At 35.8% G+C, this 14,466-nt stretch overlaps 1 pseudogene across 1 annotated transcript; it reads left to right on the top strand.

Moving 5' to 3' along the window:
- Positions 1-10,604: 10,604 nt before the first annotated feature.
- LOC149009537 (deSI-like protein At4g17486 pseudogene) lies at positions 10,605-11,324 on the top strand (annotated as a pseudogene). The gene is made up of 3 exons (XR_016174537.1): positions 10,605-10,737; positions 10,878-11,153; positions 11,247-11,324. The product of XR_016174537.1 is annotated as a deSI-like protein At4g17486 pseudogene (transcript).
- Positions 11,325-14,466: the final 3,142 nt, after the last annotated feature.

Here is a 14,466-nt window from a genome sequence, read left to right as displayed (position 1 = left end):
ATCAGAAAATTTTGGTTTTATTTTGTATTCAAATGAAAGAGTAATATTTTTTTTTCATCACATGTTCTTATAGTATTGAAATGAAATGGAGTTGGACACAATGTAAAGTTTTCAACTGAAAAATTCATATCCTCTAATCTCTTCTTTGCTATTAATTACAAAGTTGGGCCGTGAAATCTCTCTCTCTCTTCTTTTTTTTATGACATCTTCTTGTTTTGCCTAGCAGAACAAGAAGATATCATCTCTACTAAGGCTATGTTTGGAGTTTTTCTCGGACTTAATAGGGCAAGAAAACAATTTTGATAAGAATTAAGCTTTCTTTAGTCGAAATGTTCTCTATGTTGTTAGAACCCAGATCCTATCGATCATCGGTATCACTGAAATAAAAAAAGATTCTCTCTACTTGGGTACTAATTTACTTCCAAGAAAATTCAACTCAAAAAACTTGAACTTCCTTTTAAAAAAGGTTCCTGCCCGCTTTGCCACTTGGAAGGCCTCTTACTTATCTTTTGCAGGGAGAGAGGTACTAATCAAATCATTCCTACAACCTTTATCTCTCTATCACATGCAATGTTTTCATTTACCCAATGTTATTTGCAAACAGATTGATTCAATTTGTCAAAAAATTTAGCTGGGAAATCCTTCAAAAAATAAACAATTAACTCTTATTTCTTGGGATGACTGCTATAAGCCCAAACAGTTAGGAGGATTAGGTTTTAAGATAATGTAATTTATTAATTCAGCACTATTACTAAAACAAGGGTGGAAACTGATTAATGAACCCCACTCTCTTCAGGCTAAGGTTCTAAAGGAAAATTACTTCCCAAATTCTAGCATCTTTAATTCTAAGGTAAGGAAAAAAGATGAATACTGGCCATGGAAAAGTCTTTGTAGCATTATCACTTATTTAGAGGGAATGGTCCGAAGAAAGGTGGATGTCTCTGTAGCATTATCTCTCAACCTTTAATGTCTCAAATCTAGTATCTCTAATGATAGTGATTTTTTTGCTAAGTTGGCAGGAAAAGCATTATTGAAGAACCAACTCCCCCATATCTCAATGAATTCTCCCTGTGGTGGGGAAATTAACCCTACACCCAAAATTTAAATATTTCTTTTGACGTCTCTTGCATGCAAGGTACTAGTTAGATCTACATTATCTCAATGGACGAGATGTACAATCTTTGTGAACTGTGCAGAAATAAAGAAATAGATTATCTGGCATGTTCTTTTATCCTACAAATGGACCAAAGGAATATGGGTGGCGGGACCATTAAGACTGAGAACTTATCATATCTCATACAACGCCCTTTTGCAATTCTTCAAGTCATACCTAATGGACCCACATCTAGACAAAGATTTGACTCGTCTTTGTGATAACTTGCTTTTTCATTTGGAATGAGCTAGCGAAACTTTGTAATATGGAACAAACAAAAACCCAATAGTCATGAGGTTATGCATAATATCTCTACAAGTTCAATATCACACCTAACAGTGTGGACCACAAATATATGTCTTTTGCCACCAATATCCCTTAGCACTACATTGAAAACTATTGTTGTCATACAATTTACCAAAAATAAATAATTTTCACTCTTCCGTTCTGTTGTATGCAGGGATATACAACGAATTTCTAAGATGTACAAGATAGAGTGTGGGAATAGTAGGAGATGGTGTCCTTCACTACCTTAAGGCAAGGCATATGAACAAAGGGAGCAAACTGGAAGCAGTCTTGACGGCTCTTAGTGAAGGACTGGTGCACATGAATGCAACCAACACAAAGCTTAATGAAGTTTGGTGTAATGAAGATGAACAACGACACTTCCTTCCGAGACCAAATAAGACTTGGCTTTTGGATATTGCTCCAATTTTGACTAATATAAAGACTTGTATTCCTAAAGCACCTTTTTACAACTTTAAGAATCCCACACTCCTTAATAACCTAATTAGTGCTGCAAATCAAGCAACTATCACTACTAATGGCCTATCTGCTGGATCAGGAACAATATGTAACTCCTATGATTATTATTAATAGATGTTTTCTCTTCATTTTCAAAAAGAAAAAACTAAAAAATTCATACATTATGAAACTTGTTCAGGGAAATGGGCTATTTTTAGGTTGGTTGCTCTTTTCTGAAATTTTCAGGTATTCTTAAATTAATATTGATTATGTGACTTCAATAACCCTTCTCTCTTGTTTATTATCTTATTATATAGCTTTTCATTTGAATTGTTTCAAATCGAATTGAATCCGTCCAAATTAAACATTTCCGACAATTTTGACTAAATAGTCTTGTCTGAGAGGACATTGTTTGAAAGAAAGACCACCTTGATACCAAGACTGTTGATGATCTTGCTCTTCATCAAATCATAAATCTAGAAGACCTTATGTATGATGTCTTATAAGAAACCCTAATTTCAAAAGAGACAGTCGACAATAAGATATCAGAGCTGATGATACCCAACAAAAAAAAGTCATTTGATAAATTAACAACAAGACATTACATCAAAAAAGTTGAATAAAACAAGTCAAGATTTTTAGGGTATTTAATTACGTACCCAGTTGCAAAAACAGTATGAGAAGCACCATTAAATGAAAACTTGATAATTACAGTTACCATTTTGGGAAAATCATGGATTCAGGTTACCTTTGATAATGATTGTTAATTTGAGAATCTAAAACCCCACCTTTCTTGGTTTTCCTGCTGATTTGAACCTGAGAAAAGAAAACCTACTGCGATGGCTTTCAAACAAACAAATTAACAATCCCACACGTAAATTGTACATCAATCATCAAAAATATGAAAATCACAAACCAGTGGGCCTGCTAAGCTTTATTATGTTTTGGATTACAGCACATCAGAATCTTATCTTGTTGCGGTTCTTCTGCCAATCAAGGATTGAGATGGGACTTAATGTACCTTCTTGATTCCTAACCAAAATGTGACAATGGAGAAACATAATACACAGAGAAATAGAGAGAGAATCTGAACTAATGACAATACGATGGTCCTTCATCTTGCTTTTACAGGTTGCCATATGATCATATGATCACAGTACTCTTCTGTTTGTCTTTTGAAGGTAATAATTTACTAAAATTATGATTTTGTTTGGGTTCGATGTCATTAATGTGTTGAATTGTTAAGCGAAATATCATGGGTTGTCGCATCAAAATTTCGATCTCAACTAAAATGCATGATTCGACGCCCAAGGGATGGAGATATTAATATGCCTTTGAACCCACAACCTCTTCACTAAGAGGTGTTGGTTTCAACCACTAGAACATCTTTGCGTTGGTTGTGTTTGTAATTTTAATCACCAAATTATATGACATTAGTAATACGATTGTAATGGGTATCTTGTCTTAAATGGTTTTATCTAACTGAAGGCAAAATATTTTATACGTTCATATTGAACTTCTACCGGAGAAAAAGAAAAAGAGAAAAAAGAATTGCACACCAAAAATGTGAATTACATTGGGCCAACCCTTGGGCTAAGCAGGAATTACAGTCCATTGATGGCTTTATTGGGCCCAAAATTAAATTGTGGTGGCATTATTCAACTGTCGTACCTAAAACCGCTCTCTAGATCAGATGGGCTTAGAGCCAGGGCTAGTTCAGACTCTCATTGTAGGCCCAACTGGCCTGACCTCCATCGTTCACATAAAAAAACCCAACCCAGGCCTTTCGCTGGTTCACTGTAGGCGTGGGTGCGCCAGGATTTGCTGGGCTAAATTTAGTCTCCTTTCGCTATGGAATCAAAGGCCCAATACTTCGGAAATAGAATAACAATTGGACTTTCAGGCCCACAAGACCAGAATTAAATTATGGTCCTTGTGGCATTCAGAAAAGAAGCTGGTTATCTAGAGAAGAAAAAACCATCTAGTCGGGCTGCACCTTTTCTTTTTCTTATTTTTAAGTAAATTATAGGTATGTTGTTGCGGAGCTTAAAACTCTAGACTGCATGTTTTTGTGCCCTAAATTACAAATTGCACACTCTCAAAATTACAAATTGTACACTCCTAAATCCTAATATTATCATCAAGATTCTATTAACTCATGTGTGAAATATTCATATTACTCTCATTAGAGTCAAATGACATCAATATCCTTTTTAAAAACTTTCATACCTAACCCTTAGGTGGATGAAGAAATTCTCCCTTTACCCATCTTCTACCTATACCCTAAAAACCGCCCACCCTCTTCCTTTGCTGGCGACCACCGCCCTCACCTTCCCCTACTGAAAATCAACTACTTCTCTCTAACTGGATTTAAAAACTGGATTGTAGAGGCAGCGACATTGGTTGAAGAGCCGTTAGGAGTGTTTTATTGCTTTCTCGATACTGGTTTCCGTCTACTACCCTATAGTAGAGTGATTTATTCCAATGATGGAACCTTTCAGGGCCTCAAATCGAAAAGTGCAGCTATCTGATCTCCAAAACAGTACGAGCGTATTCAGGAGAAGCCAGTAGAGTGTTACCTGAGCTAAATCAATGACTTGCTCCATGCCATGTCCAAGATCGCATCGGAGTCTCCATGGGGTTCTTGGTCGGGTCAGATAGGTTCAATTCGGCTCAACAGTTCTACCTTCTGTAGCTACACCATGCTCCCCAAACTGTGGTTCAGCAGATGTGCTAGAACTAACAAGCATCTCCACCAGAATATTCCTATTCACAGGTGGGATCTTCTCTATCTCCACCTCTAACGATGTCTAGACCTGATTGCTATTGCTTCGAGTTGTCTCATACTTCTTCCATGTTTCCTAATTCAGCCAATAAAGGCCCTAAATCCGGGTGAAAATCAAGTGATAAAGGACTAAAGGGTCCAAGATTCAAATCAATATCTATTAAGTCGTCTCCCGCATTGCCCATAACGAAAGAAGGATAGAAATCAAACCTAAGCTGCTCCAGAGTGCAGCACTAGTGCTTCCTCTTTCCTATGAAAACTCAACCAAAGAATCACACAAAAAATGATTCAATTTCACGCACTTAAAAAACCGACAAAAGCAGAGGAGAAGATAGAAACAAAAATTACCAATTTCAATGATTTCTAATCGAAATTAGTAGCGAGTAGAAATCAAAGGCACCCATTTCAAAGACGATCACAAACTTGCGACAAATCAAAAGGGCTGAGCTTCCTCTGCTAAAACCCACAGAAAGAATAAATTCCTACAGAGAATCCACCAACAGTATTCCTCTGCTCACAGGTACAAATCTCAAAAAAAAAAAAAAAATCTAAAATTTCAATTACGAACCTTCCAATCTCCCTTGAGGGGTGAGGTCTAACGATTTTTCAGGGGCTTCTTTATGCAATTTCATAATGCATGAATAAAGCTCAGGTGCAATTTGATAACACTGATGTTATTAATCTCATCGAATCCTGCAACTCCGCTAGTCCATCTTCCTCTGTAAAGAGAGATGAAATTTTTTCCAGCATGATGTGGTGATTTCTAGCAAAGGCGGGCAGCTTCTGAAAAAGTATGGCTAAAAGATGGATTAAAGGAAAATTCCTTCTCCCACCTAAGGGTTAGGTATGTCAGGGTTTAAATGGGTAATCACATCAATTGCTCTAATGAAGGTAATATGATCATTTTATTCATGACTTAAGGGCCTGTTTGATTACATGAATCATGAGATTTCAAATCTCTAGATTCATGAATCTGAGAATTATACGCGTTTGGTTGTAAAAATCTCTAGATTCATGAAATCTAGAGATTCACATTTTTACACTAAAAACGTGAATTTGTAAATTTATGGGTAAGGGGTGAAATCCAGAGATTTTAAAAAAGCTATACATTTGCACATTCACAAAAATCACGTCGATCAAATAATTTTTTAGGATGAATCCACAGATTTCATTCCACAACCAAACATCTAATTTTATAAATTATAACTTCATAAATTTTAGGGTAATTTCACGGACCCCCGAGGTTGGTCATGCATTTAATCCAAAATAACGAGACTTTGCACCCCCCCCCACTATAGAAAAGTAATTTAAGGACAGATTATCATTTTATGACCAATTTGTCCTTTTAATTAAAATACAACATAACCCACGCTAATGTCCCTCCCCTATTCTCCTTCGGTTCTACCATCGCTAATGTTTATTACGGGAGAAAGTACACAAATTGTAAACCCTAAAAATTCTTGATTTTCTCCCTCCGACGGGGGGAAAGTACCAAATTGTAAACCCTAAAAATCTTGATCTTCCTCGGAGCGGCCAACGCTTGCAAGCCAAAGACAAGCGAATTGTGATTGGTTAGAAAAATTCATGGTTCCTATCACACTCGATCTCCCTCCCATCGATGGGAAAAAGCAAAAGGCATAGCAAATTGCCCAAGAAGCTTTGGAGTCGCGACAAAGAACAACAAGACAAGGGCACAAAGATTAGCCAACACAACCATAAACCCAGAAGCCATTAGGCCAAATAATTGTCCATTGATTACAAAGAGCGTAGAAAACTCAAACGGAAGAAATAGGAAGTCTGTCCCCTTTCTAATTAGTTTGCTTATAGATTGCGTATAACCAAATGGGGAAAGCGCGAGTCCACAGAAGATGCATTTGAAGCTTGGAATTTCCAATGAAAATGCATTTGAACAGCCACGACACGTGAAGAAATTAAAAAAAAAAGGAATCTGATCAACCTCAAGTTTTTAAATTACCTTGACAACCTCAAGTTTTTAAATTATGTAAAATCCAAATTGAAAAAATTAAAGGGCAAATTAGTAATAAAAGTGATACTTTGTCTTTAAATTGACTTTTTTATAGTACAGGGGAGGTAGATGCAAAGTCTTAATTTTTTTGGACTAAAAATGATATAGACCAAACCTCAGGGGGTCCAGATGAAAATTACCCTTATAAATCTATAGATTTGAAATTTCTAGATATTTGAAATCTCCAGACTCTTGTAACCAAATAGGCCCTAACAGAATCTTGGATGGAATATTAAGAATATGCAACTTATAATTTTAAGAGTGTAATCTATAATTTAGAGCACTAAAGCGTGCAAGCCAGAGTTTTAAGCTCCACTAAAGCGTGCAATATGTTACCCTCTTTTTTTCCATCAAAATTCTATCCAAAGAAAGGAGTTTTACTCCACGACCAATATAATCTACATAGGAATTTCGCTTATTGGATGTCACTTTGATCAAACACCAATTACTTATCTTCCTCTTTCTTAGGCCCACCAACCCATCTTATAGATCTTGTCGGCGAAACAAGAACTCGGACGACAACCCAAATCTAGCTCATTTACGCCCCATCTCTTGAGTCTGGATCACCCACCTCTCCATTAGAGGAGAACAATGTGCTCTCCTGATTCTTGCCCATCACACAATAGTGACAAGGCTCACGTGGGTCCATTAGGGGTTTCATTCAAAAGTGGAGCTACATAGGGGCCGAAGGGTCATGCCCCCCTCTAAATTTTGGTTATTTTCCTTATCTTTTCCTTATTTTTCTCACTCATCATGTGAAATACCACTATTTGGTCCCACTCCCCATTGAAAATAATTTTTAAAAATAAAAATAACAGGTATAAATATCATTCTGAAAAAGTGTCCAACGAGATTAATGCTAAAGCCTTATTTTTAAAGAATGAAAAGTTAAATTTCAACTATAAATTAACTCATAATCCCAAAAAATTCTCTCTATTTATTTTCTGCTCTTTCCATTTGTATTTGTTCCTAAATCTTATCGACAAGGTATCCTCTCTCTCTCTTTCTCAATTTATTTTTTTCCTCTCTATTTCTTTTTTGATTTCTATCTCGATCTTTCGATTCTCTATTCGTTCTAAACCCAACTCACATATCACTTGAATCGGCAAACAACCGAACCCTAGGGACCTTCTTGATGAGTCGAAATCAAAGTGCCAAACAAAAAACCTCGAACTAATTGAATACTTTATCAATTTAATTATTGAACTAATTGTTTTTTCTCACATTGAATTGAATTACTTATTAAATTAACATGACTTTTGAACTCAACTAAGCAAATCACTAGTATTTGATTCTTATTCTTTTAAAAAAATTATGAACTAAACAATTCTTAAAACATTTTTTTAAAACAGGTACTTCAAAATTTTTTATACTAGTGCCTAGTCATTTGTTTAATTAGTTCAATTTTAAATTTAGCTAAAAATTAAACAATTCTGTGAGAATTGAAATGTAAAGTTGAGTTCAAATTTTTCTAATTTTCAATCAAAACTAATGATTTGGAGGAAATTTTAAAAAGAATGGTTTAACAAGTTTCTAAACAACTTACTCCTAAAATTGAAACAAATTATTTTGAATTTTGAATTATTTATTCCTATAGAAATTTACATGTACTTTTAATGTGTGAATCCCACTTCTAACTATATGATAAACTAATTCAGAAATGTGACTTCTCGTGGTCTCATAATATTTGCGGTGAGAATGCGATAGTGCTTGACCTCCATGTTGAATCTTTGTTCGGTTTCGTTTACAACCCCTCCCTTAAGTCTGGATTACCTCTCCGTCAAGGGAGCTCGAAGAACTTTCCTCGCACAACACTAATAAAAGGAATGACTCTTTTAAACAAAGACCAATCCGAGTTATATATACTCAACCGTTCAAATCGTTCAAAATTCAAATCTGAAGTCTCTTAATACTAATCAAACTGACTCTCAGCTTCTAGTGAGTTACTTATCAGAGAGAGCCTTACCCCCCACTTTTATACTACCTGTAATTAAAGATATCAAATTTATAGGTAGTAGGTTTTTGGGGTTTAAGCCCATTTATATTTCTAGAAGATCCAACTGTGTTGCGGATCATCTAGCACGGAAGGCCTACTCGGTTCAAGGCCCGAGTTATTTGTCATATTCCTCTGATTGGTTACTGAGCTTATGTTTAGTTTCCATCCTGCTCCTGCTTTTCAATGAAAGTTTGATTACAAAAAAAATATATATATAAAATAAAAAATACTAATCACGAAGTCTTATTTTCTGTTTGGGTAACACGGACCCCTAAGGTTTGGTCCATGTCACTTAGCAATAAGCTTGCATATGGCTCCGTGGTTTTAAGAAATGATTAAATAAGGACAAGTTAACAGAAACGGTTAGTTTAATAAATTTTGTGACAAAAATACCCTTGTGTCCTTTGAATTTTTTATTTTAATTTTAATCTACTAAAATAGATATTAAAATAAATAAATCAAAACCTATCAAATTATTTCCCGCAAAAACGAAGAGTTTAAAACAAAATGGAATACGAACGCACCGCAAGTTCACAACCGAAAGAAGAAGACCAACGACCGCCAAGTCCACACTGAGACTTGACTCTCATATCCACGCACGTTTCCCTGGCCGGAAGAGAAACACGATGAGAAAGATGAGAAAGATGAGAAGTTTCCTCTTTGGGGGAAGAGAAACACGATGAGAAAGATGAGAAGAGACGAGAAGACGCGACATTCGCACTCACCACGGCCGACAGCTCGAACCCGAGACGAGAAGAGAAGAGGTTCGATTCCGCATCTTCTACCTTTCCCAAGCCTTTGAACCTCGAGACGAGAAGAGGTTGATCGTCATACCGCTCAACAGCCTCGCACTCTACCTCGAGTTCAAAGCAAACATAGAAAATGCCCAAGGATGCTGGAAGACAATTGCGAAGCCAAAGGCCTCAAGAACATTGATTCCGACATCTCGAAATATGAAACTCCTACTAATCGATTTGCTCTAATTCTCATCCGATTCTTAGATCTGATTTCTCCATCTTTCTGTAAACAAGTAAAGAAATATATACGGATGCAATAAACGAACATGCTGTCATCCAAACCGCAGATTTGTGCCAGCTTAGATTTCATATTGCATGAAGCATTCACAGTGGTATCGCTGAATCTAGCAAGAAATGGAACCACCACACCAAAATTTGAGGGTTGATGCCCAAAAAATAAATGAGGGTTGAGCACGAGGCGAACACCCAACAAGAAAAGAGTCATGTGATGGATTTGAAGGTGCTTCTTTCGGAAACGAAGCAACTTTATTCCGTTTGTTTCAACCCTCGGTTTTGGAAGGAAATAGTTTGGTAAGGATTTTTATTTATTTATTTTAGTATTTATTTTAATAGATTAAAATAAAAATAAAAAATTCAAAGGACACAAAGGTATTTTTGTCACAAAATTTATTAAACTAACGGTTTCCGTTAAACTTGTCCTATATAATCATTTATTAAACCACGGGGAGCCATATGCAAAGATAACTTAAATTGGACAAATGCGCCCCAGGGGGTTCAGATGAAAATTACCCTTTCTGTTTTTAAGTAGAAATTAAATCAATTTGTCAGTTCCGTAATTTTGGTCAACTCGATGGGTTATATAGTTGCATGAACCTAGATATCAGGAAAGGAAACAGCGTAGATTCCAAGTTTTTCTATATAAATAAATCAGAGGGGTTGCGGAGAACGATAAATTAGGCGATGCTTTTGGCTGCCGGTGGAGCCCGAGAAATCTAAGTTCTCTAAATCATCTGTGATTTTTTTTTTTAATATATATTTTGTCCGACTATCGTATTGATCTGGGTTTGTTCTCTTTGCTGAGCTACACTTTTGCATGCATGGTTCTCTCTCTGGTTGAATATTATTCTCAGAGGAATTGAAGAATGTTTGGAAAAGCTATCTCTGAGAAGAGGAAAACTGGAACTATCCCTGTATATCTCAATATCTACGACATCACCTCTTTCAATGGCTGTTCGTACTGGTTCGGCTTCGGTGTCTACCACTCCGGTGTTGAAGGTCAGCAATTTCTGCATTAGAACTGTTTTAACTTCTGGACCCGAGTCCCGACTCTGGGTTTGTTGCAAAATTAGGTTTAATCATCAGTTGTGTGTATAAACTTTCAGTTTTGGTTTTCTACTTTTGTGTGTGGTTTTCAGTTCATGAAGTGGAATACTCATTTGGCGAGGTAGGGCTCCAGAGAAGTGAACCCAAGGAATGCAGTGAAATTATCCCTCTCAGAAAATCCATCTTGATTGGGAAAACAGATTTAGGTCCACGAGAGGTTGAAGTATTGATGGTAAAGTTAGGGAAGGAATACAAAGGGCACACTTACAATCTCACAGCTAAGAACTGCAATCACTTCAGTAACGATGCTTGCATCAAGTTAACTGGGAAACCGATCCCTAAATGGGTTAATCGTCTCGCAAAAATTGGTACAAACAACTCTTTTATTGAATTCAATTCACTAACCCATTATTTTATCCTCTTCATTTGTATTAATCTGGTTTGTTCACCGATGGTTGTAGGTTTATATTGCATTTGTGGGCTTCCGGTGGTTTTGAACTTTAAATGCAGTGAAGCTTCGGCTTCGCAAAGTGGAATAAAGGATTCAGGAAGGTGATACAAAGAACCAGGGAAGCCATTCTTTTTTTTTTTCTTTTGGTCTGAGAGAAGCCATCAAAGTATGTAAATATTTGTTTTCCTCTAACAAACTGCTTAACGCTTTGAATGAATGATCATCTTGGTCAGTTGACCATTGCGTTAAACTCTCTTCTTATGACAAAAACAAAATAAAAAAACACTGTTCATAAGCTAAAGCATATAAAATTCGTTGGGGGAAGGACCAACACCTCAACCCAAACCAATTTGGGTTCTTATCTCGTCCCTATATTCGTTCCTTGGATGAAGAAATCAGTTTTTTTTTATTTTTTTCTCAAACCCTAGGAATCTGCCATTTTATTCGTCCTCCCAATAAATTGGTAAAAATACAGAATTCTTATAGAAATCCACTACATAGAAAGCTAGAAGTACATCCAACTATTAATTATATATTTATATATCAATTTTGTTCTTTTATGGATTTTTAGACTAATAATGGTGAGGCTGACTGAATTTTGTAGTTATCTCATCTTCACACAGTGATGCATAAATTAGACTAGTCTTGTTTTGTTGCAGATTCTTTAATGCTGTGTAAAAAGCTTATGATCAGAAGAAATCTCAACTATTCGTTTTTGTCTCATCGCGCATGTGTGAACTTTTTTTCTAGTAAAATGTAATTAACTGCGACACGAATTGTCAAAATTTCTTCACCACCACAAGTATTAATGTCGATCATAAGCTCCACTATTGTTGAGCTGAGCAAGACTGCTTTGCATGCTGTACGCCTATACCTCTATGTCGACACGAATGGGAAATCACACGCCAACTCTTTTTTGTGGTCAAGCAGTCAACATCAGAAACTCCATAAAATCTTGCTTTTCCCATTCCTTGGATCACATAAGACACAACATAGCCACTATTTCCTTTGGGAGAATTACTAAAATGCTTCTATTTTTTATTTTCTTTGATGATTCTCTCGATTAAATGAATTTTCATATTTTGTTCTTCCTTATGTTTGAAGAGTGTTCAGTAGAGTTGTTAGTTGTAACAGGCCGGATTGGTTGGGTTTTTTTTTTTTTGAAAAAGAGAGAGCTTTGATTAAATAAAGAGAAAAAAAATTACATTTTGAAGAATTTCTTACCGTTAGCATCATCCCAAACAAAAGTAGAAAGAACTAACGGAAGAATATCTCCCAGAGGATTCGGGAGGAAGCCGGATCTGGGAGGATTAAGGAAGCGCACACGTTAACTCATGAAAAAACTAACACCGAAGTTTCACCGTAGCACATCCGCAAAGTAAAAGAACTAACGGAAGAGTATCTACACCTAGATGGATTTCTTGGGAGGTATTAAGGAAACCTGTCAGGAAGTTTGCACAATCCCTAATCTCCATGATCAAATCAACAACCCTCCAAGATGTAGAAAAATGTCCCTGAATAGATTGGATGGCAACCATGGAATCGGATCAAATTTCTATCATCGTCATATCCATTACACGAGTCTCCATGCCACGTTTGATCGCATATAATTCCAATCGAGTAATATTTTTCTCATTACTACCACCTGCCAAAGCAAAAATAACGGGCAATAGCTCATACCCACCAATGTCTTCTCGACTAGAACCATCACAATTTATAGCCACCCAATTACCTTCTGGCTTTTGCCATCTATGACAAACTGCCTTAGGAAGTTGAAAAATCACCCCAATGTGCCATCAAGCAAAAATATTCCTATCTTCTAGATTAGTTGGGTTTCTTGAAACCCTAGATTTTTTTTTTTTTCTTTTTCTTTTTTTTTCTTTTCTCTTTCTTTTTTTCTTTTTATTTTTTGCCGGGTGCGAAACCCTAGAGTGAAGCTATAGTGTTGGGGTGAGTGACCAATTGGATATTAAATTCATCATAATGTAAATTACAAAAAGAAAAACAATGCATTGTTTTATACATTTACTAAAATTAATGAAGACATGGTCAAATTCTCAATTCTAATCTTGATCTTAAATCTTGTCTAAGGCCACTATGATCGACACTATCTTGACCACCATGGTTTTTTTTTGTGGTAACCACCTAGACCACCACCCTAAGGGCATAATTCTTAGTTTATACATCATTCAAGCTATGAGTGGACCAACACAAGTTTGCACCATCAAGACAACTTATACCCATAACCTTTTCCCCATTTGTTGTCATTGGTGGTCATTAATTATATGTTTGAATCAATTTGCTTACTAGATTCATTGATTTGAGCCAAACCAACTAACTAGGATGGCATCTAATTTCAAGTACTGAAAGCTTGGGTTTCCACACTCAACCATATAAGGAGATGTACTGCAATTGAAGTCACTCATCATAAAAATAAAGTATATATTCTAGAATATGGCTTCTTATCAAGAAAAGAAAATGATAACAGAATATGACTCAATGAAACTCTTAGGAAATAATAGATGAATCCATTTTAATTGAAATTTGAAAGAAATGAGCTTCGCCAACAATGTTTGTGAGTTTCATTCCTTATGAGTTGGTAAAGATTCTAAGTAAATATTTTAAATTTTTAATTGGGAAAGAGTGAATGTGAATCTTCTTCATGAACAGAGTCTCCTAATAAGATAAATCCAATAAGTATCATTAGATTAAAAAACTTATTTAGTCAGATCAGCACTCCACCTCTTCGTGAAGAGGTCGCATTCTTATAAAAAATGAAAATTCGCTTTTATAAAGAAAAAGGAAACAAAGTTAAAGATGAGGAAGCTTCAGTAAATAAAGGCGTCAGTAGGTTGAATGACAGCATCTAATTAACCTTTTCTTTTCCTGCTGCTCTTTTTCATTCTGAGACTTTTCAGCTTACCAATTGAACATCTCTTACAAAATGATGGAGCTGTTCATATGACCACTCACGTTGGGCCATAGACCACATTGTCCTGCTCTCAATAAATGAAAAAGAGGAAGAAGAATCCTAACAGACAGAATCTATTTATGAGCAGAAGAAATAAATGCTAATCTCCATCTTCATTCTTAAAAATCAGTGTTCAGTGTACAATCAGAAGCAGCAGAAAATGAGACTGATAACAATTTATTCTACTATGTTCAAGAACAAATGGGTTAGTAAATGAATTGTTTTACCACTCCAAACAAAGAATTAACAAGAGGGAAAG

This window comes from Hakea prostrata, chromosome 7 (genome assembly GCF_041222555.1).
Source record: "Hakea prostrata isolate BN-2017 chromosome 7, UWA_Hpros_2, whole genome shotgun sequence".
NCBI classification, from domain to species: Eukaryota; Viridiplantae; Streptophyta; class Magnoliopsida; order Proteales; family Proteaceae; genus Hakea; species Hakea prostrata.
This window is presented reverse-complemented; position numbering and strand designations above follow the sequence as displayed.